Raw genomic sequence first — 22,529 nt, 5'->3', positions numbered from 1 at the left:
AATATCATTTTTTATACCATTGTGTGTGTGTGTATGTGTATGTATGTATGTGTATGTGTGTGTATATATATATATATATATATATATATATATACCACTTTTTTATCCATTCATCCATCTGTGGACACCTAGGCTGATTCCTGGCTATTGTGAACAGTGCTGCAGTAAACACATGAATGTAGATGTCTCTGAAACATAACTGATTTCTGGATCACATAGTAGTTCTATTCCTAGTTTTTTGAGGAACTGTGATACTGTTCTCCATAATGGCAGTACAAATCTACATTCCCACTAACAGTTGATGAGAGTTCCTCTTTTTCAAATCTCATCAGCACTTGTTATCTTTAGTCCTTTTGATAGTAGCCATTCTAATTAGGGGAAGATGGTATCTCATTTTAGTTTCAATTTGCATTTCCTTGATGATTAATGATATTGAGAATTTTTTCATGCACCCGTTGGGACATTTGTTTAACATCTTTCAGGACATGTCTATCAGATAATTCACCCATTTTTTAAGTCAGATTATTTGTCTTTTTTGTTTGTTTTTGCTTTTGTGGTGTAGTAGTTTTACTGTTGAGCTGAGTTCCTTATATATTCTGGAAATTAATCCCTTGTTGGATGAATAGCTTGCAAATATTTTCTTTCATTGCATGGTTTGTCTCTTCACTCTGTTGATTGTTGCCTTTGCTGTGAAGATTTTAGTTTGATATACTATCATTTATTGAATTTTGCTTTTCTAGACTGTGCTTTTACAATATTGTCCAAAAAATATTTGCCCAGACTGATGTCCTTTGACATTTCCTGTATATTTTGTTCTAGTTGTTTCATAGTTTTGGGTGTTTCATTTAAGTCTTTGATTCATGGGGCTGGGGATGTGGCTCAAGCGGTAGCGCGCTCGCCTGGCAGGTGTGCGGCCCGGGTTCTATCCTCAGCACCACATACAAACAAAGATGTTATGTCCGCCGAAAACTAAAAAATAAATGTTAAAAATTCTCTCTCTCTCTCTCTCTCTTTCTTAAAAAAAAAGTCTTTGATCCATTTTGAGTTGATTTTTTTTAGGTGATGAGAAATAGGGATCTAGTCTCTTTCTTTGACTTGTGGATATCCTATTTCCCCTTACCATTTATTGAAGAAACTTTCACCAATGTATATATTAGCTGCCTTTGTCAAAAAATCAGTTGATTGTAAATATGTGAATTTATTTCCTTCTTCTCTATGCTTTTCTTTTGGTCCATATGATAGTTTTATCCAGTATTGTGATGTTTTGGTTATTCTTGATTGTAGGATGTTTTGTTGTTGCTATTGTTGTTTGGTACCAGCAATCAAACTCAGGGGAACTCGACCACTGAGCCACATCCTTAGCCCTATTTTGTATTTTAGTTAGAGACAGGGTCTCACTGAGTTTCTTAGTACCTCATTTTGCGGAGGCTAGCTTTGAACTCGCATTCCTCCTGCCTCAGCCTCCGGAGCTGTTGGGATTACAGGTGCTTAGTTTGTAGGATATTTTAAGCCAGGTATCGTACTACCTCTAGCTTTGTTCTTTTGCTCAGGAGTACCTAAATATTTTTAACAGCAACTAAAAAAGTCAATGCAACAAGGCAAACAAAATTATGTAACCAATAAATTATTTTGCTTAAAATCTGGCTTTTACATAAAATGTAAGGTATAAAAACTGATGGCACTGACCAGAAAGACAGATTTAACACAGGTGGGGGTTGGTGGAGAAGAGATGCAAGTGAGTCGTTCTTTAAAAGGTGATTCCCCCCCCCCCCCGTACTCTTTATTAATTTTTTAAAACTTCTGAGGGATTTGCTTAAACTAATATAAAGATAACATGCACATGCATATACACATGCCTTGAGGGAAAATTAAAGACTAAACATCCAAACACTTTGAAACATGAGAAAAGTGTACATATACAACAAACTACAGGATATATGAGATGCTGTACACACTTTTGTTCCAAAGCATGATTACTGACCAGAGATGTAGAACAAATTGGGGAGTATCTTTGCCTAAAACTGTAATGTCAAAATGTCACTTTGTAAAGTGTGTTTGAAAGGCATTGCATTGGATAAAGGAGAAGCAGTGGTGTAAACTTTTGTGACAGGTGTTCTCCAAAAATGGCCACAGCAATCAGTGTGACCCACCCCACAATCCTTACTGCAATGTCACTGACACTTCTCCCACTGAGAGGTGGAAGCATTGTTCCCTCCCTTTGTGTCTGGTTGACTGATTAGACAGAATTGAAGCTATGTTATTTTTTGGGGTAGGTCATTAAGAGGAGAAGGCTTCCACTTGACTTGCTCTCCATCACAATGCTGACTCTAGTGACCCAGCCACGATGTTGGGAGGAAGCCCAGGCCATGCAAAGAGCCCAGACAGAGGTTCCAGCCAACAGCCCTAGCTAAATCTCAACTGACAGCATCCATGGCCAGAGATCTACATAAGGAAGACTTTAGATGATCCCAGGCCCCAGACTTCAAGTCCCTCCCCACACATACACCAAAAGGAACAGAAATAAGCTGACCCTATTGAACTCATTCCATGGAGCAGATTCATGAGTGAAATAAGTATTGTAATTGTTTTAACCATTAAGTTTTGGGGTAAATCATACAGTAGTGGTAAATGGATCATTTCAAGAGCCATAATTGAGAAAAAGTTAACTGAACAGCTGAATGTGAAGAAGGCCTGTAGCCAATTTGTTTTTTGTTTTTTGGCTTTTTTTCCTTTTTCTGTAATTGTAGAGAACCACCCTGGCTTAGTGCTACAGTTTGTGTACAGTTTAAGTGTGTCCCCCAAAGGTTCATATGTTGGAGAGTTGATCTTTAGGATGGTGGTGTCGGGAGTTGGCGTGGACCCCTCTGTGTGTGTGTGGTGGGGGGGGGGGGCGGAGATTAAATCCAGGGGCACTTTACATCTGAAGTACATTCCCAGCCCTTTTTATTTTGAGACAAGGTCTTGCTAAGTTACCCAGGCTGCCCTCAAACTTGGGATCCTCCTGCCTCAGTCTCCCAAGTCTCTTTGATGGCTGGACCCTAAAGCAAGATGGCATGGACCTTAAAGAGGTGGGGCCTAATGGGAGGTCCTTGACTCAACAGTGGGCATGCCCTTGGACAGGATTCAGGTATTTTACATGGGACCCGGGTTAATTCTTCTGGCCCCACCCAGTCTAACCTATGACAAAATGCCACAGACTAGGTAGTTTGTTTCTCACAATCTTGGAGGCTAAAGTCCAAGCTCCAGGTGCCAGATGATTTGACTCCTGTTAAAGACCCTCTTCCTGGTTTGCCTTCTTGCTATGCCTTCACATGGTTCAGAGATGCTCTGTTGTCTCTTCTTAATAAGGGCATCAAATCCATCATCAGAGCTCCAACCTTATGCCTTTATCTAAATCTCATTACCTGGGTATGAGACTTCAACATAAGAATTGGGGGCAGGGCAGGGACATACATATTCTGTTCATGATATCCTTGGAGGATTTTTTTTTTTTTTTAGAGAGAGAGAGAATTTTTTAATATTTATTTTTTAGTTTTTGGTGGACACAACATCTTTTATTTTTATGTGGTGCTGAGGATTGAATCTAGCGCCCCGCGCATGCCAGGCGAGCTCACTACCACTTGAGCCACATCCCCAGCCCCAAGATTTTTGACATATCATTCCATAGTACCACACGTACTTCCCCCATGTACTGTCACACCTCCAACTGATGCAGTGACATTGTTTTGTCATTGTCTTCAGGCTAGGAAAAAGAGACAAATGGAGACTGCTCTTCTCACTCTGCTCACAGGCCCCTTGTATTGCTCCCTGCTGGCTGCAGCAAAAATCAGCATCTAAAGCCATCACAAACCAGAACCAGGCATGGTCCACAATGCCTGTAATTTCAGTGATTCTGGAGCCTGAGGCACGAGGATCGAAAGTCTAAGGCCAACCTCAGAAATTTAGCAAGACTCTGTCTCAAGATAAAAAGAATTTGGGATGTAGCTCAGTGATAAAGCACCCGTGGGTTAATTCCCCAGTACCAAAAATAAACAATCTGGCCTGAATAGTTAACACATGGTTGGAAAATGTGTTGCTTTATGTTTATAAAACAAAAGCCCAAATGGTAAATTTAGCATGACTAGAAAATAAATTATTCACATTTTCCTGCATACTCTGGGTAAGACTTATATTTATAGTTCTCATCAGGGAGGCATAGTAACAATCTTTGAGAAAAAGTTATCAACCAGATGATAAACTGTCATGACTAATGACATATCCATCATTGAATAAAGTCTAGGGAAGTATAAAATCAAGAATATCTATACTGCTGCAATAATGAGTTCTAAACAATGTAACTTCCTGTGATGATAAGTATGAAATTAATCAGGAATGGCATATTTTATAATTTAAAAAAAAACTTGAAGGGTTGGTGTCTGGACTTGACAGGAACTGAAAGGAACCATGCCAAAAAAAAAAAAAATTGCCCTAGCCCATGCAAACCCTTGGACTGCCCTCACTAGTGTCATCCCCTCTTGCCTATGGCCTTCTTAAACTCCCTCCCCTGAGCCCACCTCTTCCACTGTTAAGGGCACCATTTTCCAGGTAGTCCTAATTGCCAGCTTGGGCTCTCTCTGGGTGCTCACTCATGTCCCAGAACACCCAGAAAATACCCTTTCAAGTAAAAAAGGCCCAATTCACACATACCTTCTGCTTGGGGGCAGTGTACCTGCAGAGGTTGGTTGGCTGGTTTATGGTACTGGAATGGATCCCAAAGATTCACTATGCAATCCTTCTACCACTGGGCTACATCTCCAGCTCGTTTTATTTTTTATTTTGAGACAGAGTCCTGCTATGTTGCCCAGGCTGGCCTCAAACTTGCAATCTTCCCATCTTGGCTTCTTTAGTCTCTGGTATTACAGACTTTTACCATGCCTGGCTGCAGTTTTATTTAGTTGTTGTTGATATTGTTGTTGTTGTTATTACTACTACTAGTAGTAGTAGTACTAGGGATTAAACCCAGGGCACTCTACCACTGAGTTACATCCTAAATTTTAATTTTGAGATCTTTAATATCCCCCCAAAATCTCATATGTTAGGCAATCCAGGAATGTTCAGAGGTGAGATGATTAGATTATGAGAATGTAACTTTATTAGTGGATTAATCCATTTGATGGATTAGTAATTTGAATGGATTGCTGAGTGCTAAGTGTAGGCAAGTAGAGCATGACTGAAGAAAGTAGGTCACTGGGTGTGTACCCTTGAACTATATCTTTCCTCCTCATTTCTCTCTCTGCCCCCTGACTGCCATGAACTAAGCAGCTTTCCTGTACCACGCCCTCCTACTTTACCTCAGGCTCAGAACCATGGGGCCAGATGATCATGGTCTGAAACCTCTGAAACCATGAACCCAAATTAACTTTTCATCTTCTAAGTTGTTCTTGTCAGGTATGTAGTTTACAGTGAGGAAAAGATGACTAGCACAGGGTTTTGATAAGTTGCTGAGGCTGACCTAAGCTGAGGCTGACTTTAAGAAGTCAGCCTCAGCTTCTAGAGTAGCTGGGATTACAGGTGTGTGGCACCACATGTGACAATAATTCTTAATATTAACTACATGTTGAAATGATATTTTTGATATAGTGGGCTAACTAAAATACATTACTAAAAATTTATTTCCTCTGCTTCTTTTCATTTCTTTAATGTAGTTACCATGGAAAACAATGTGTGGTTTTTTTTGTTTATTTGTTTGTTTTGTGGTACTGAGGCTCATATTGGTTCTATTGGACAACATAGTTCTAGACTATAACAGTTCTTAAGAACCCTCATCTGCTTTGTTCAGAGCTGTATGCCCCGCTGATGCCCACTGTGCATCAGAGCCTGATGCATACTGACTAATCTATTAATACCTGATGTGTGAATCAATAGAACTTATCTGCATACATGTGACCATCTTGTGGGCAGAAACTTACTTGTTCATCACCATATCTCTATTCCCTGCACCATGACTAAAACCTATATCTTTGGATGGACAAATGAGCCTTCAGTCTAGCTCTCCATCTTCCTGTCTTGATTCTGTCATGTCATCTCCCACCAGCTGCTTCTTATAGGTTTCTGGTACCCAGCAGTAATGCCCAGGCAGGATCATGACTTTTCTTGACGTTAATTCTGATTCTTGGGCCACCTCAGTAATACCCTTCTCAGATTTCCTCCAGTTCTAAAGACCTGGGATCACTCCTGCTTCAGACAACAGTTGTTAGAAGGACACTTGATATTTGGGTGTTGGCTATTGTCCCTATACATGTCAGGGTCACAAGTTCAATCTGCAGGACCTCTAGATGGAGAATCTTTTAGGAAGACAGGATAACAGGCAATAATTTGAAGCCAATCGATGGACTAGTAAAATATCCAATTTCCAGTTTCCCAGTACAAAGAAGCTTCTGAAGCCTGCTATACTCATGCTTTTTATGAAATCAGGCTGCAATAGTTTTCACTACTTCATATACCAGGAAATGGAAAACTGGTATTAGGTGTGAGGCAGGTCCCTTCATTTCCCTGTCTGGACTTCCTTATTTGTAAAATGGAGGATAATTAAATCTACCCCACTATGGTATGAAGATTAAATGAGGCAATTATATATGTGGGCTTAATACAGTGCATGGCATTTAATAAAAGTTCAACCAGTGATAGTGATGATTAACACCAGCCCCACTGGGATATATGCTCATCAGATAAAAATAGCTGACATTTATTGAGGCATGAAGCAGGCACCTTATCATGCATTTAACATGCATCATCTGATTTAATCCTTGCTATTTGGAGTAAGTGCTATTCTGTGGTCAAATTACAGAGCCAGATACTGAGGTTCAGGGAGGCAAAAGAACGTACTTCAGGCCTCATGGCAATTAAGTGGCCATACCAGGTTCTTATGATTTCATTAGGTGGTTTCCCAATGCTGGCCAAGTAGGGCATTCTGGTGACATGGCATTTGTAGCCCTGGAGGCCAAAGGACCTACAAAAACTACTCCTGTTCCATGTTGTCCAGGCTGCCACTGGCCTCATTCCCATCCCTGAGTGCTGATAGGACTTTCCAGCTATCAGGCACTGTGCTGGCGTGTCTGTTGGCTGTAATGAGTGTCAATGTGCTCTCTCTAGTATTGGGCACAGTGGTGGTAAACATCAAGATTTCTAATTAAAAAAGAAAAGACAGGAATTCAGAGAAGACTGAACCTGAGCTTTGTGGAAGTCTGAGTGCTGCCCACAGCCAGATCTTGTGGAGTATGAATGTGGTTTGGAAGTTGGAGTATTTTCCACCTGTAAGACTTCTAGAAACAGTTCTCTCACCTGAAACAGGAGCTCAATGCTCCGAACTCCTGGGTGCAGACCCTCTATGTCTTCCTGTTTCTGTTCCTGTAAACAGTTAGGTTCATGACCTATTTGAAGCTCCCCCACAAGGAATCTTGGTTATCACTGTTGTTGGTTTAGGTTTTATTTATGTATGTATGTATGTATGTTATTTTTGGTACCAGGGATTGAATCGAGAGGTGATTTACCACTGAGCTATATCCCCAACCCTTTTTTATTTTTTGAGACAGGGTCTCACTAAGTTGCTTTAGGCCCTTCTCAATTGCTGAGGTTGGCCTTGAACTTGTGATCTTCCTGCCTCGGCCTCCCAAGTTGCTGGGCTTTCAGGCATGTGCCACCATTCCCAGCTACTGCTATTGGTTTTGAACTAAGGTCATGGGTTAGATCTATCAATGGCTGCCCTCGGGTGACTGTGCTTTACCAATTACTGAACTTATGATCGTGGGCAAGGGGCAAGCAGAGTCAAGAGGGGGAACCTGGCCCTGAGTGCAGTGCTGACTTGTTGATCTTGGTCTCATCTGGCTGTCAACTTCACCTCAAGCCGACAGATGGTCAAAAACAGGAGGAGCACTGCAATGGCCTTAGACACCTCCTGCCTCCCCAGGTCACTGGGCCTGGTAGAGAGAGCTCTCTAGCACCCCCAGTTGTTTTAGTCAGTTTGGTCACTGCTGCAACCAAAAGACCCAATGAGAACAATTTAGGAGGAGGAAAAGTTTATTTGGGGGCTCACAAGGTCTCAGTCCATAGATGGCTGACTCCGTTCCTCAGAGTCCAAGACAAGGCAGGATATCATGGAAGAAGAGTGTGGTGTAGGAAAGTAGCTGGAAACATGGTACCAGGAAGCAGAGAGAGACTCCACTCACCAGGTACAAAATATATACCTCAAAGGCATGCCTCTATAACCTACATGTCCAGCCACACCTACTTTCTACAGTTACCACCCAGTTAATCAGTGGGTTAATGCATTGATTGGGTTAAGGCTCTGATAACCCAATCATTTCATCTCTAAACCACTCACATTGTTTCACACATGAGTTTTTTGGGGACACCTAATATCTAAACCATAGCCAGTGTATGCTCTGATAGTTTGTAGCTTACATAGGCTGCAGTCAATGCTCAGGGGCGAGAGCCCTCACTCAAATCACTCCTCCCAGACAAGGCCTTCCTGTCTCCTCAGTGCAAAAGGTCACTCCGCCAACTTAACCAAATACTTCTATCTTGTTTCCCTATGATTTTTTCCCTTAGTACTTCTTTAATATACTACATATTTTAGTACCTTATTTTATGATATGTCGCTGTTCTCCAAAATGTAAGTACTATGAAAACAGGGATTTGCTCTTTTGATTGTGTTGTGTATCAGTTCCTAGAATTTTACCTGCACATAATTGACACTTGATATGAATGAATGGAAGGACAGAGTCAATCTGGGTGGAGGTGTAGCTAAGGAAGTGACAGCTGAGTGGCTTTCTGAAGTGGGAAATGACACTCAGGTACATAGCAGGAAAAGAACATTTTGAGGACCTGTAAGTAGTAGAGGTTGGGGCTAGGTTTCTTGTGGGGAGGGCTGTGTGAGGTGAGAGTGCACAGGCAGACTACAAAAAGTGAGGAGAACTCGCCTGTGATCTGTGGAGTCATTAGGATGCAAAAAGAGAAGGCAGTCAGTGAACCCTTCACAAATCAGTTTCCTTCCTAAGAAGGAAATTTTGGCAACTGTGGGCCAAGCCACCTAAATGATCATGTCCCAGACCCCTGAGGCTCCCCATCGCCCTACTCCTCTCCACCAGTCAGAGCAATCTCATCTCTTCCTCTCCTTCCCAGTGCTCCATCACTGTCCTCTCCTGTGGAGCAGAGGCTAAGCAGGGCATCAGAGACCCCAGGATCGGGAGTCAGGAAAACTGTGATGAGAGAGGCACAGAGACACGAAAGGAGAGGGAAGCAGAACCTGCTCTCAGTTGCTGAAGGGGGCTACTCAGCCATGAGGGAATAGTCAGTCTGTTAAGGAAAGAGGGGGCTACCAACATCAAGGAACCAACAGTAAAACATCACTAAAACTAGTCAGTGGACTCAGAAATGTGGAGGTGGGAGACACTTTGGCCACATTGGGAAAAATGTGTTCATTTCTCACTAAAGGACAAGGACCATGGTAGCTCGAAATTGATCATAAGGGATTGGGGCAGGGTGGGAGGATCTTTCAGATAGCAAAAGGGAGATGACAAATGGTCCTTGGGTAAGAATTATGGTGGAGGGCAACACAGAGATATAGACCTCTGCCAGAAATGGCTGACAGAACCTATAATCCAGCAACTTGGGAGGCTGAGGCAGAAGGATCACAAATTTGAGGCCAGCTTCAGCAACTTAATGGGATGTCTCAAAAAAAAAAAAAAAAAAAAGACTCAAGGTGTAGGTCAGTGGTAAAGTGCCCCTGGGTTCAATACTTAGTACAAAAAAAGAAGTGATTGGCAGAGTGCTCTTCAGTCCTAAGAATGCGCCTGCTGGCCTTGAGGTGTCTGAGGGCATGGTTTCCCCTCAGCCCCTGTCACAGTGAGTTCAGTTTCAATTGAAGAAATAAACCAATGGACTCTCCCCTCTCTGTCATGCCTTTGGGAGTGTTCCTTTGTATGGACCTCACCTGAAAAGTGAAGACAGATCATGTGCTCACAGGTGGTTATACACACACATGCTGAGCACATTGTTGCTACTGAACATAATCCCCAAAGAGCAAATAGACCTGGTGATAAATAGAAATCCCAACACCGGCATTTGCCTACTATGCTTCCAGAGTCCTCCCAGGGACTCTCTGTGTACTCTACTCCCACCTCTGCTCAAAACCATCCCCCTAAGTTCACTCCAGATCCTGGTGTACTTTCATCACCTAGGGCTCAGAGCACTACTGCCTTCCTCCAGATCTTTGGCCCTGCCTTTTCGCTATGTCCACCCCACTATCATCTTCCCTCCCAAATCCCTGACCCCTCTGGGCACAGTGGCACACACCCGTAATCATAGTGACTCAGGAGGCTGAGACAAGGGGGTTGCAAATTTGAGGCCAGCCTTAGCAATTTAGCAAGGCCCCAGTACCAAAGGAAAAAAATTGTTAAAAATAATTTGTCAGTCAACTATTTTCTTCAACTTTTTTTCTTTTTTTTAATGGTACTGGGAATTGAACCTGGAGTTGTTTTAACAGAGACACATCTCCAGTCCTTTTAATTTAAAAAAAAAAAAATGTAGTTGTAGATGGACAGAATGCCTTTTTTTGTTTTATTTATTTATTTTTATGTGGTGCTAAGGATAGAACCCAGTGTCTTGCACATGTTAGACATGCACTCTGCCACTGAGCTACAGCCCCAGCCCTTAATTTTTATTTTGAGACAGGGTCTTATTAAGATTGCTAAGGCTGACCTCAAACTTGGGATCCTCCTACCTTGATCTTTAGAGGTGCTAGGATTATAGGCCTACACCCCTTCCCTCAGCCAACTCAATTCTAACTTCTACATGTGAGCTCCTAGAAGCACACAGGATTATTCAATCTCTGGGCCAAATCCTACATCCCATCTCATAGTCCCCGGGGCAAACCTTGGGAGTGTGCCAAGGGATAATTCTCAATGAGTGAAACCAGAAGATCTGCTCCTGTGACCCACCTTCTCTAAACTCAGTCTGGCTGGTGCACAGAGCTATTAGCAAACAAATAAATGAAAAGCAAAGAACAAGCAACAGGGCATATTTCAAAATTTATTGAGGTAAAAGGACAAGGACACAGCATAGAAAACGTCATTAGCATTTTTTTAGATCTAAACAGTTAAAACAGGAATAGGAAAGAAGACACAGAAGCTGGCCACACATGAGATGGAGACCAGTCTTCCCGTCCAGGGATCCGTGGCACTGCTGAGGAGAGGCAGAGCCAGCTGAAGGGTTTCCACCTATGAACCCCAAGTCCCCAGAATCCAGGGCTTTCCTTGCCCTGATCGTACAGAGTAAAAGTTTCCACGTTGTGCTGAGGCAACAGTGGCAAGGTCTGGCAATGTGTCACGTGGCAACATCACACTTCACTTTCTGCTGTGCCAGTGTCCACAATCAACACCACAGACCAAGAGAAAGTTAGTCCAGCCCAGCGGCTTGGAACTTCTATCTCAATCTCAGAAACACAGGTTGACTTGGCTTCTTGACAATAAATCAACATAAAGAGAGCTGGCACCCCATGTCACCATCCTGAGAGGGTCAGTGCCTCCATCCCTTGGGCCTTCCTTCCACAATCTCCAGATCCAAGGAAGCATCCCTAGAGTGAGGAGAGGGCCACAGAAAGGGGAGGTTAATGAAGTGCTTTTTCTTTTTTTGTTTTCTTTTGGTGGTGGATAGAGATGGAACCCAGGATCTCACATATACTAGGCAAGTGCTCTACACTAGCTACATCCTTATCCCTACCCCAAGTGTTTGGTTTCCAATGGCTAAATGGTTACCCCATTTTTCTTTATGCTGACATCAATGAGAATGTACCCAATCCATTAGATATGAGCTGCCAGGTTTTTTTCACACCAAATGAAAAAGGAACCTCAATACTAGAGAACAATCAAAAAGTCTATCCCTCCCTGCTATCACTACTGGCCTGTACATCTGTCTCCTCGGTGGGACAGGAGCTTTCGCTCACCTCAACCTCTAAGTCTTCCTCATGCTGCTCCCTACTCCCTGGGGTATGTTCCTACTGCCCAGCACACTGTCTGCCTAGCCTTACACTTACAAAAGACTGCTTCTCTTTGAAAATTCTGTGGCCACAAACACGTATCATTTAGTATTACACTTATTCATTATACATCATTCATCCTGGTTCCTTTGAACACCTGAAGTATCTAAACCTTGATGCAGATGTAGTTTGGACTCTGATTACAGGAGGCTAAGCCATAATGTCTGCCATCACTGACTCTCATTCAGCGGCCCCCAGCATCCCTGAGATCAGAATATGTTGGCAGGAAAGAAGTGAGAGTGTGTGAAAGCACCAGCATTTGAGAGGGACAGACTGGACCCTCCAAACACGGGAAATGGCTTTCAGCAATTCCTCTCCCTGCAATATGGATGATCAGAGCACAGGCAGCCCGTGATCACTTTTGAATGCAGGTACACACACAGGCAGAGACAGGTCCAGGAAGAGAAGCAGATGCCAGTAGCCTATGGCATAGTACAGGGAAAATTCATGAAAACAGCCCAGCCAGCCATGCACAGGAACCAACCATGACCCTCCTTTTCTAGAGAAACCCCATACAAACTCCTTGCCCAGGAGAATCAAAGAGAAGTCACTTTGGACATAAACAGTGGAAAAATGTTAGGGTTGTAATGGTAAGAATCATGGGGTTTCAAGTACAACAAAAGTCAACTCTGTCACCACTTCATTTTTTCAAATAAAAAAAATTAGGTTCTGTTTGATGCAGAGATGCATGCCTGTAATCCTAGCAATTTGGAAGGCTGGGGCAAGGAGGATCCTAAGTTCAAGGCCAGCCTTAGCAACTTAGTAAGTCTCTATCTCAAAATTAAAAAGGGATGGAGGTATAGCTCAGTGGTACAGTGCCTGAGACAGCGGCAGAAGGGATTCTCATGCCACCCATTTATCATTACAGTATGCTATTGCTGGTTCCCAGGTAGAGAGGGCAGATGTCCCAGAGACCTCTCATTCCACAAGTGGGACCTTGGAGGCTTTCCCCTGCAGCAGCCACTGAAGGTATGTGAAGGGTCAGGTGTGATCTAGAATTGGTTGGTTGGGTGGTAGATTTGGGGACCCATGGTACCACCTTTATCTCACCTCTCAGCTCCCCTACATCATCACCCAGAGCCCCTGGGAACAGGGCTGTATCCGATACAAGAGACCAGAAATCTTACCTCAAGATTCCTGGGGTGTAGAATGTTCCTGACAATGACAACTCCCATGGTGCCTCTGTACACAGTGGACTCATCTGCAAGAGATAAGGAGCACTGATGGGCACCCAGGTGTCATTGCTCACAGTAGGGCATGGTAAGCACCAAGAAATGGTTTGGCACAGTAGCTACCAGACACTAAGCATCCTAAAAATGTTGGCGAGCACACCATTTCTTCACAAATAAGAGTTAACTCTAAAGAGGGAGGCAGTAGATGGTCAAAGGCAAGGCAATCAATACTTACTATGTAACCAGCAACAGGCTGAAATGAATGCCAAAGCAGGTTTGTGGGAGTGTGCCGGGCTGCCTGGCAGTGACTCTACTGGCTGCTGAAAGGAACTTCAACAACACCCATAGACTGTTCCCAAAAGAAGGGGCAGGAAATGAAAGCCCCAATAGCAGTAGTAACACACACACTGCAGCTGCCAATGCCCTGGAGTCCAAGGTATGAGCAAAACTGAGAAGGAGTGTGGGAAAGCTGCCAGAAGCAGAAGGCCAGGGTAAAACCTTCCAAATACAGGACAGTTCTTTCCACATTTCCTCTGCCTGCACTACCAAAAACCATGACATGAACACCCCATGATCACTTACGAATGCAGGGGCAGAAAAGGACAGAAGGCTTGCTATAAAAGGAGACTAAGGCAGAAGCCAGGAGCAGCCAGCCCAGCTGAGCACAAGGACCCAGCAATTGTTTCTAATACTACAAAAATTCCTTCATCATGACCCAGATAGGTAAGGCAAAGGGAAGACACCTCTAAAGAAAACCGATGGAGTTCTTAGGTTGTGAAAGACAGGGACTTGTGCTCCTCAAACAACTGGCTCACTGTATTCCTGCTTTCTGGGGAACTAAACTGAAGATAAGAGAAGGTCCCAAAGATAGGAGGCGGAAGTGAAGCAACTGAGATGTGGGTACAGATTAGCATGATACCAAAACCCTTCCTGCTGTTCATGTAAATGTTCTGCTACCAATACACCAAAGAAGGGATCCCTGAAGATTCTGAACCCAAGCAGGAAGAGCAACAACCAGATGCATATCAAAAACCCCAGGAAGGATAAAACTGGGAGCCAGCAAGAATCCACTTTCATCTCACTTCCATCTGTTTCCCAGAATATGTGATGCCTGGGGAACCAAAGCCCCAGACCTCCAGGGGACAGACCTCATCTTTGGAGCACTCTCATCCAGCTGTTTTCTGGCAGGATGGAGACACTTCTCACAGGCCCCTCTACACTAAGGTACCACCTTTCCAATAAACAAGAAGTACCAGATGAATCACCTAAATGTCACCTAGTCAAACTCATCCTTGTAAGCATATGGAGAGCTTCTAGCACAGTAACTAGCTGTTTAACAAATGTGGGCTGTTGTACTAATCTATGAACTACATCATTTCCTCATGGACAAGGAAAGAAGTTGACAATTCCACAGGGGCAAATAATCATCTTCCATAGAGAACTTTTCAGATCATTTTTGTGCAAACTCTGATAACACTGTAGAGGTTCTAGAAGGTTCCCTCATCACCTGGGACCCATCTTCTGCCAAAGAGACTCAAATGGATAAATTCTTGCTGACTGTCTAAGTGTGAAGCTCAAATAACCCTAAGTACTATGCAGTTATCTCTTCCAACATAAGCTTCACCTGCCCCATCAAAAGAGTCCACAGGAAAAGCTGGATATGGTGCCATATGCCAGTAATTCCTGATGACTTGGGAGGCTTAGGCAGGAGATGTCAAGTTTAAGGCAAGTCTGGACAACTTTGCAAGACCATGTCTCAAAATAAAAAATGAAAAGAGCCTGGTATATAGCTCAGTGTACAAGACCCTGGGTTTAATGCACAGTATTGAAAAAAAGTTCATGGGAAGACCAACTTCTGGTCAAAACGCCTAAATTATTCATTCACTCATCCACCCAATTACTGTGCATCTACATGTAGCCAGACATAAAGGCTCAAAAGCAAAACAAAAGCAGTCAAACCCTTGGCCCCCCAGAGCTTTGGCGGCTTCCCTACTTTACAGAAAGTAAAGCTCAGGAAAATGAGGAAACTTAGCCAGGATCTACCCAGGTCTTTCTGGTCCTCAAACTCAGCCATGTACCCCACCCCAATACCTACACAGGTATCTGCACACAGGCTTTGCCACACCGTTTTCAGAACGTGGTAGAGCTCCATCACCTTCCCCTCTACTCCTGTCCACAAAAGGCAATATAGGAGGCACCCCCCATTTCCAGGTGCTCATGAGTAGCAACACTTACCCAGGGACATCCTCCCCCTGGACACTGGGCGCCCACCGGGGAGTGCGGAGAGAAGGGGACACTGGGTGTTGCAGAACCAGTGAAAACGTCCAAGGAAGAGCTGTCATCTGTCTGCAAGAGAGGCGCACAGCAGCGAGGCCTAGGCAGAAAAAAGCACGGGGAAAGGGCTTTCAGTGCGAAGCAAGGACGCGAGTCCAGACGCTGCCCCACTGGGCCCTTAGAGTGTCCTTAACTTAAACCTCAACCAACCAGTCTTCAAAATGGGTTTTAGCTCTTGCTTTCAAAAGTTGTCGAGGGGAATGTTCATCGTTCCTACGACGTGACACAAAGATTGATCCTATGAGACGACGGACCAGAGGCTTTGGGTCTTTGAATGCCATGAGTTGGAGAACCGGGTGTGAAAAACCCCGGGGCAGGCTGGGGATGTGGCTCAAGCGGTAGCGCGCTCGCCTGGCATGCGCGGGGCGCTGGGTTCGATCCTCAGCACCACATAAAAATAAAATAAAGATGTTGTGACCACCGCAACCTAAAAAGTAAATATTAAAAACAAAAACAAAACAAAACAAAAAAAACCCCGAGGCTCTGCGCGCCTTCCGCCCGGCTCCGGGCCCACCGGCGCGCCACTGGCCGGGCGCAGACCGACACCGAGCCGAGGCCGCGCGCGCCTCTGACGTCGGCTCAGAGTCGGTCAGCTTGGGGCGGCCGAGGGAGCCCGCTGCCCACCGAGGGCCTCTTCCCGGGAGGCCCCCCGCCCTGCGCGCAGGATGGACCCCCTGCTTAGCGCTGACCCCGGCGGCTGCTCCGCCCCCCGGGCCTCGGTTTCCCGGGGTTGACAGGGACTCCTGGAGGCCACCTGGGGTCCTCGCACAGATGACGCCTGGAGCGCGCACCCTTAGGGACTCACTCGGAGCGACCGAAGGGAATGCACCCAGGTGCAGAAAAGTGCTGAGAAGCATCCCGCAGCAGTTACGCGACGCTCTCTACGCCCCGCAGTGCCGGCGGAACTGCGGCTGCGCGCGCGAGGGCAGCCTAGAGCGGCGGCTAAGCGAGTGGCCCTGCAGCGCCCCTGGCTGAGCGGAGCTGAGATTCAATAAGCCACTAAGACACTCATTCAAGCTTCCTTGCAACCAATCATTATTCCATTATTGCACTCACCGACCACGCATCTGCATATGCAGAAAATATTTATGGAACATCAGCTTCCTTGTCCATCCAATTATTCATTTATACCATTGAGCCACCCATCCTCCCATCCACTTAAATAACTATACATATGTATGCATCCATCTATACATTCATTCATCTTTTCATCAATCAACTGATCTAGACTTCCATTCATCCAGAAAATTTACTGAACAACTACTTTTTATCAAGGACTGGACTAAGAATTGAAAATGAAACGAAGAAGACAGACTTTTTTTTTTTTTTTGGTTATATCCTAATAGGAATAATAAACAAGTTAGAAAATACAATAATTAAAAATCATAATGAGTGCCACAAAGGAAATGGGTAGAATGGTATAATATAATATCAGTGGTGACTTATTTAGCCTAGTGAACAGGAGGGCTTCTCTGAAGAAAGAATATTTAATCTAAAGTCTAGTGGAAAAGTAGGAACTAATCATGAAATGATAACTTCTATTTAGGAATGTACGAATGTGAAACTATTAAAGATGTAAAGATCATAGAAGTAGATAAACACTTCTTCTCTAGTGTATCTTTTGGTATAGTGCCTCCTGTCAATGCTATTAAAGAATATAATGTCAATCAATGACTAATATTTTTGAGCACAAGTATTTCAGGAATTTTAATTCATTTAATCAGCATACCACTAAGATCACTAAGACACTCATTCAAGCTTCCTTGCAACCAATCATTCCTTCCGTCCATTATTGCACTCACCGACCACGCATGGAACATTTGTTATGGACAAATGCTCCCCAAATTCATATGTTGAAGCTCTATACCCTAATATGATGGTATTAGGTGGTGAGATCTTTGGAAGGTGTTTAGGTTTAATCAGGTCATGCGGGTGGAGCTCTCATAAATAGGGTTAGTGTCCTTAGAAGAGGCTCTGGAGAGCTTGTTTCCCTCTTCGGTCATTTGAGAACACGGTGAGAAGACAGCCATCACTCTATAAACCAGGAAGTGGGCCCCCACAGGTCAGAATCTACTGTGCCTCCATCGCAGATTCCCAGCTTTCAGAATTTGGGGGAAATAAATTGTTATTGTCTATAAGCCACCCACTTTGTAGTATTTTGTTATAGCAGCCTAAAATGGGCAAAGATATCCATCCTACCTGGTGAACATTATTATTATTATTTGGTTGTTTTTGTTTTTATTGTTTGTCATTATTTATTTAAACTTTGGATTTTCATTTCCCAGAAAAGTGGAAGAAAGAGAGGTTTGATCCCATGGGAAGAGTTTTTGGGACTCACCCCTAAAAGTCTTTTCCTTTAAGGTCCTTTAGAGATCCTCCACTGCTTGTGTTCTACTTCAGGTTTGACAGCTGTCCAGGAGAAAAACTTCCAATTCTCCAATCCAGTCAAATATTATGTCTTGCCACCATCGTTTGAAGAAAAAAGAGAGACAAATGTCCTTGAACCTGACTTCAACGTCTTCAATAATATTTGGGATGGGCACTCTGGCATTTTCAAAATGGAGTTTCCCAAGTTTCAGGTTTCGGTGAAGTAACTCCTCCAAAGCCTCTTCTGCTATTCATGCTGGGATTTTTTCTTTCTTTCTTTCTTTTACCAAATTGCCAGAGTCAGCAACCTCAGGCTGTGCAAAGACAATAAACATACTTTACAGTCCTCCACTACCAGCATAGACCTTCTCGACCCTGTGCAGAAAGAGCTCTCGGGCACAAGTTCGCCTACAGCACAGCAGCCCTGTCGCCTGGAGTCAACAACACACGATCGCGCAGTCCGCGGTGAATGTCCAACGCCTGCAGCCGCTCTCGCGGAGCGTGCAGGCTACAGAGGAATATCGCCACCCACCAGGCGCCGCGAGGACGTCACCGGCCAGCGCCCTCTGGTGATGCCACCATCCGGCACCCGAACATTATTATTATCATCCCATTTGCCAATGAGAAAATAAAAGCTCAGAAAGATTGATTAACTACTCCAAGGTCATGAAGTTAGTGTGTCCAGAACCATACATGGTCTAAGAGTTAATTCTACTTGCAAGCCGACATGTTAGCCTGTTTCTGTTTTATAGATACTGGCAGTGAGCAGGAAATTCCAAAGTCAGAGTCTAAGGACTTTATTATTCATAGCAAAAGCAGAAGATAGAGCTTGATGTTCGCATCAGTTCCTCTTGCCTTACAAGTCCTATGGCGCAGCTGAGTGCCCATGATGGGTGCATGCATACACAGGCTGTTAGATGAGGACCACTGAGCTTTGGGGGATTCACCCTTGTTATGGGGAACAGAAGTAAGCCTGGTTTTAGTCTGCAAGGTGCATTTACCTTATCTTACAAGGTTTCACATTGCAAAACACAACCTTAAGAAACACAACCAGATAAACTCTAGTCATGGCTTTGCATTCAGGGCATGGCCAGCAAGGATATGCAGAGATGCTCAGGGCCTACAGCAGGTTGTCTCTCCTAAAAGTAGGTGTCAGAGTCAAAAACCAAACCCATAACATAATCCAAGAGCAATTTAATAGATGCAGAAAATGTATTTGATAATATTAAATTAATTAGTTAATTTCTTTCTTTTTTTTTCTTTTTTTCTTTTTTCTTTTTTTTTTTTTTTTTTGTACCAGGGATTGAACCCAGGGGTGCTTAACCATTGAGCCACATCCTCAGCCCTTTTTATGTTTCATTTAGAGACAAGGTTGAGTTGCTTAGGACCTCACTGAGTTACTGAGGCTGGCTTTGAACTTGCCATCCTTCTGTATCAGCCTCCTGAGCCGCTGGGATTAGAGGAGTGCTTCACCACACCAAGCCCTGATGCCCAAGCCCTGATGCCTGTTATTAGGTTTGGATCTTTTTTTTTTAATATTTATTTTTAATTGTAGATGGACATAATATCTTTATTTTATTTTATGTGGGCTGAGGATCGAACCCAGGACCTCACACGTGCTAGGTGAGCGCTCTACCGCTGAGCCACAACCCCAGCCCTAGGTTTGGATCTTAAAGACTCCCCCAAAGCTCTTGTGTTCAAGGCTTGATTCTCAATGCAGCAGTGTTCAGAGATGGGCCTTGGGGAAGTGATTAGATCGTGAGGGAACAAATTCATAGTGGATGGGTCCACAGATGGATCCATAGCTTCATGGGCTATTGGGCAGTGGTGGAAACACTGGGAGGTGGGGTTTATTGGGAAGAAGTGGGTCACTGGAGTGCCTATCCTTGAAGGGTATATTTTGTTCTTGATTTTCTCCTCTTGCCCCTCACCTCCTTCCTGGCCACCATAAGGTGAGCAGCTATGTACTACCTTGCCACAGAATCAATGGGAGTAAGTGACTATGGACTGAAACCTCTGAAACTGTCAGCCAAAATAAATCTATCCTCCTTCTAAGCTGATACTTTCAGGTCAAGTATTTTGTTACAGGAATGGATAGCTGACTAACATAACTGTCCCTCCTCCCTTTCAGGGGTTTCAGGCACCCTCCTGCAAAGCCCACCGTCACACAGGGCAGGCCCTGCTGGGTGAGCTTTACCAGGCAGGAGCCAGGATCTGGCTAAGCATCCCAAGCTCAGGCCACAGGGCCCCTGAGAGGTGACATTTACACACTGAACACCTCCCAATACACCCTCAAGATAAGTTAGATAATGGACTACTGGTGTAGCCCAGCTGTACTACACCAGTGGAGAGGATAGGTTGCCGAGAGTCCAAAGAAGAAACACAGAAATGGGATGTGAGACAGAAAGTTTATTGAAAAATGACTACAGGGAAGATCCAGTGGTGACATGCTAGACAGATACTTTGTCAGAAAGGTCCTGTGAAGCAGGCCAGATGGGTGCTTCGCCAGAAAGTTCAGGGTAGAGGGGCTGGACAGGTACACCTGCTTCACACAGTGCCTCTGGTGCCTTTATAAGACAATAGTCCCTCCATCCCCATAATGCTGTGTCCAGCAGGAGCCAGCTGAACACTGCCCTCTGGACCAGTCACCACAGGGAGGGGGCATTTATAGATTAGATTACTAGATTACAGAAGCAGTGACAGCATCAGCATCAGCTAGCCTGCTTTGTCCAATTGTATGACCACAATTCAAGGAACTTGGCCTGCATGCAAGAAAGTAGCTTTCTGCAGATAGCAGTAACTTATCCTAAATCCCATCAGACACAAGAGAAAGCCAGTGCCTTCGACATAATGTCTGCATCTGGACATTCTGGCCTGGACCTACTCCCATTATTCCCTTATGTGCCCTAGATTCTGAGGAGTGGAGATGGGTGCTTCAGGGATAGTGTTTCACTCTCCTTTTCTCTGAGGATGATACAGGGACCTCCAAGGTGACTGATTCCTCCCAGAGCTGCTGAAAGAGTGGAAACGACTGACTCTCAGAAAGTAACTTTGAGAAACGAGAATGTGTCAAAGGAGTGAAGGGAAGTATTTCCCAGAAAGTCTCCCCACTGCTTGCAAACCCTTCTCTTTTTCTAGTGGCCCTGCCCAGGTTTCACTATACCAGGTTTAATTATCTTCTGTTTGACTTCATGAATTGGAGAGAAAAGTGCTCAAGGGTCTTTATTAAAAGGTCTCACTATTTATGTGTTGAAATATGTAATAGAGGGTCACTCTGCTGCACTGAGGGGGGCTTACTAGGAAAATATCTTCTTTCCCTGTAGCCAAAGATGTTCCGAGTCATCAGCTCAGCCAATCTCCTCCAGCATCGCTGCTTCTCAACCACAGACTATGATGTGAATAGTGCTCCCAGAAATTGTGCAGTTCACAACCCGCACAAACGTATATAGTAGTCTATGGGGCAGATCAAGAGCAGCTGAATTGCCCTGGGTGACTGGGCTGGCCAAGGTGTCCATCAGGTTTTAGTCCCAGACTTCAGGAAACCAAGTCTATTGCTGCTGATACGCGCAGTAACAGAGGATCATAAACAAGCAGAGCAGGACAATGAATAGACCCAGCAAGATATTCAGCATGGTTTCCATTTGTGGTGTGGGGAGAGGGTTAGGGCTCCTGTAGGCCCAATGTGGCTAGTTGCTGACTTCTCATTTAGACCCTAGGCAACACCTCCTTGGAACAATCTGTCCAGTCAGCCCCAACTCCATCTCCTCAAGGGAAGGGGCTGTAGGCCCTGAGGATCCCTCAGCCACTATGAGGTCACAGATTCCCAGATGGTAGAATTTTGCCTTCTCAGCTGTAGCCAAATCCTTCATTAATGCGATGCAGGAGTTATTCTGATATGTAATCATTTACAAGTGTCTCTTTATACTTGCTGAACAGAAGTGTCTTTTTCCAGTCCCTACAAAAACATCAGGGTGGTCTCGTAACTCTTCTGACCATTATTGGGTAAGAACAAGTCTTGCAAGGGCTGGAGGTGTAACTCAGTGGTAAAGTACCTGCTCACTATACAATACACACACACACACACTCACACGCACTCACACACATGCCTATCCAACTCTTTATTGCCTATCAAATCGTAATTTCAGGTGCTTCATCAGCTGAAACATCCATTTTGACATCCTTGTCACACCATGATTAACAAGCCTCGACTACTCTTCTTAGATTCTCAGCCTCCTTGTAGGCACTAGGAATGCAGAAATGGACCAGCCAAGATGACTTCCCTGGCATTATGGGGATGAGTAATGCAAAAGAAAATGTAGGTTTGAATCGTGGCTCTGTCCATCCCCAGCTTTCTGAGGGCAGTTGTGCCTTACTCTCCAGTCGAGAGCAAAGGGGCCTCAGTCTAATTAGGCAGGAGGGCAAGCCCCTCGGAGGGTGTCCAGGTTCAGAAGCAGGGGCAATGGGAAGGACATGTTCTCGGCTTCCTGCTTGCTTTTCTCTTCTAGCTCTAAGGGACTGACCAAAGCCAGAGTGTCTCACACCTGAGCTGATGAGGACAGGGGCCACAAGCCATGTGGAGCTCC

The 22,529-nt window shown here is 44.4% G+C and overlaps 2 non-coding genes across 2 annotated transcripts; both read right to left on the bottom strand.

Moving 5' to 3' along the window:
• Window positions 1-12,313: 12,313 nt before the first annotated feature.
• On the bottom strand, window positions 12,314-12,446 carry LOC124086000 (small nucleolar RNA SNORA71). Its single transcript, XR_006849676.1, has one exon. It is a non-coding gene; the product is annotated as a small nucleolar RNA SNORA71 (small nucleolar RNA).
• A 1,258-nt stretch (window positions 12,447-13,704) lies between these two features.
• On the bottom strand, window positions 13,705-13,837 carry LOC124086002 (small nucleolar RNA SNORA71). The gene has a single exon (XR_006849678.1). It is a non-coding gene; the product is annotated as a small nucleolar RNA SNORA71 (small nucleolar RNA).
• Between the last annotated feature and the right edge of the window lie 8,692 nt (window positions 13,838-22,529).

The sequence above is a fragment of the Marmota monax genome, unplaced genomic scaffold (genome assembly GCF_021218885.2).
Source record: "Marmota monax isolate L192 unplaced genomic scaffold, Marmota_monax_Labrador192_F-V1.1 WCK01_AAM20220418_F8-fsc00014, whole genome shotgun sequence".
Taxonomy (NCBI): Eukaryota; Metazoa; Chordata; class Mammalia; order Rodentia; family Sciuridae; genus Marmota; species Marmota monax.
The sequence above is the reverse complement of the archived record's forward strand: the minus strand, read 5'-3'. Positions and strand labels throughout refer to the sequence as shown.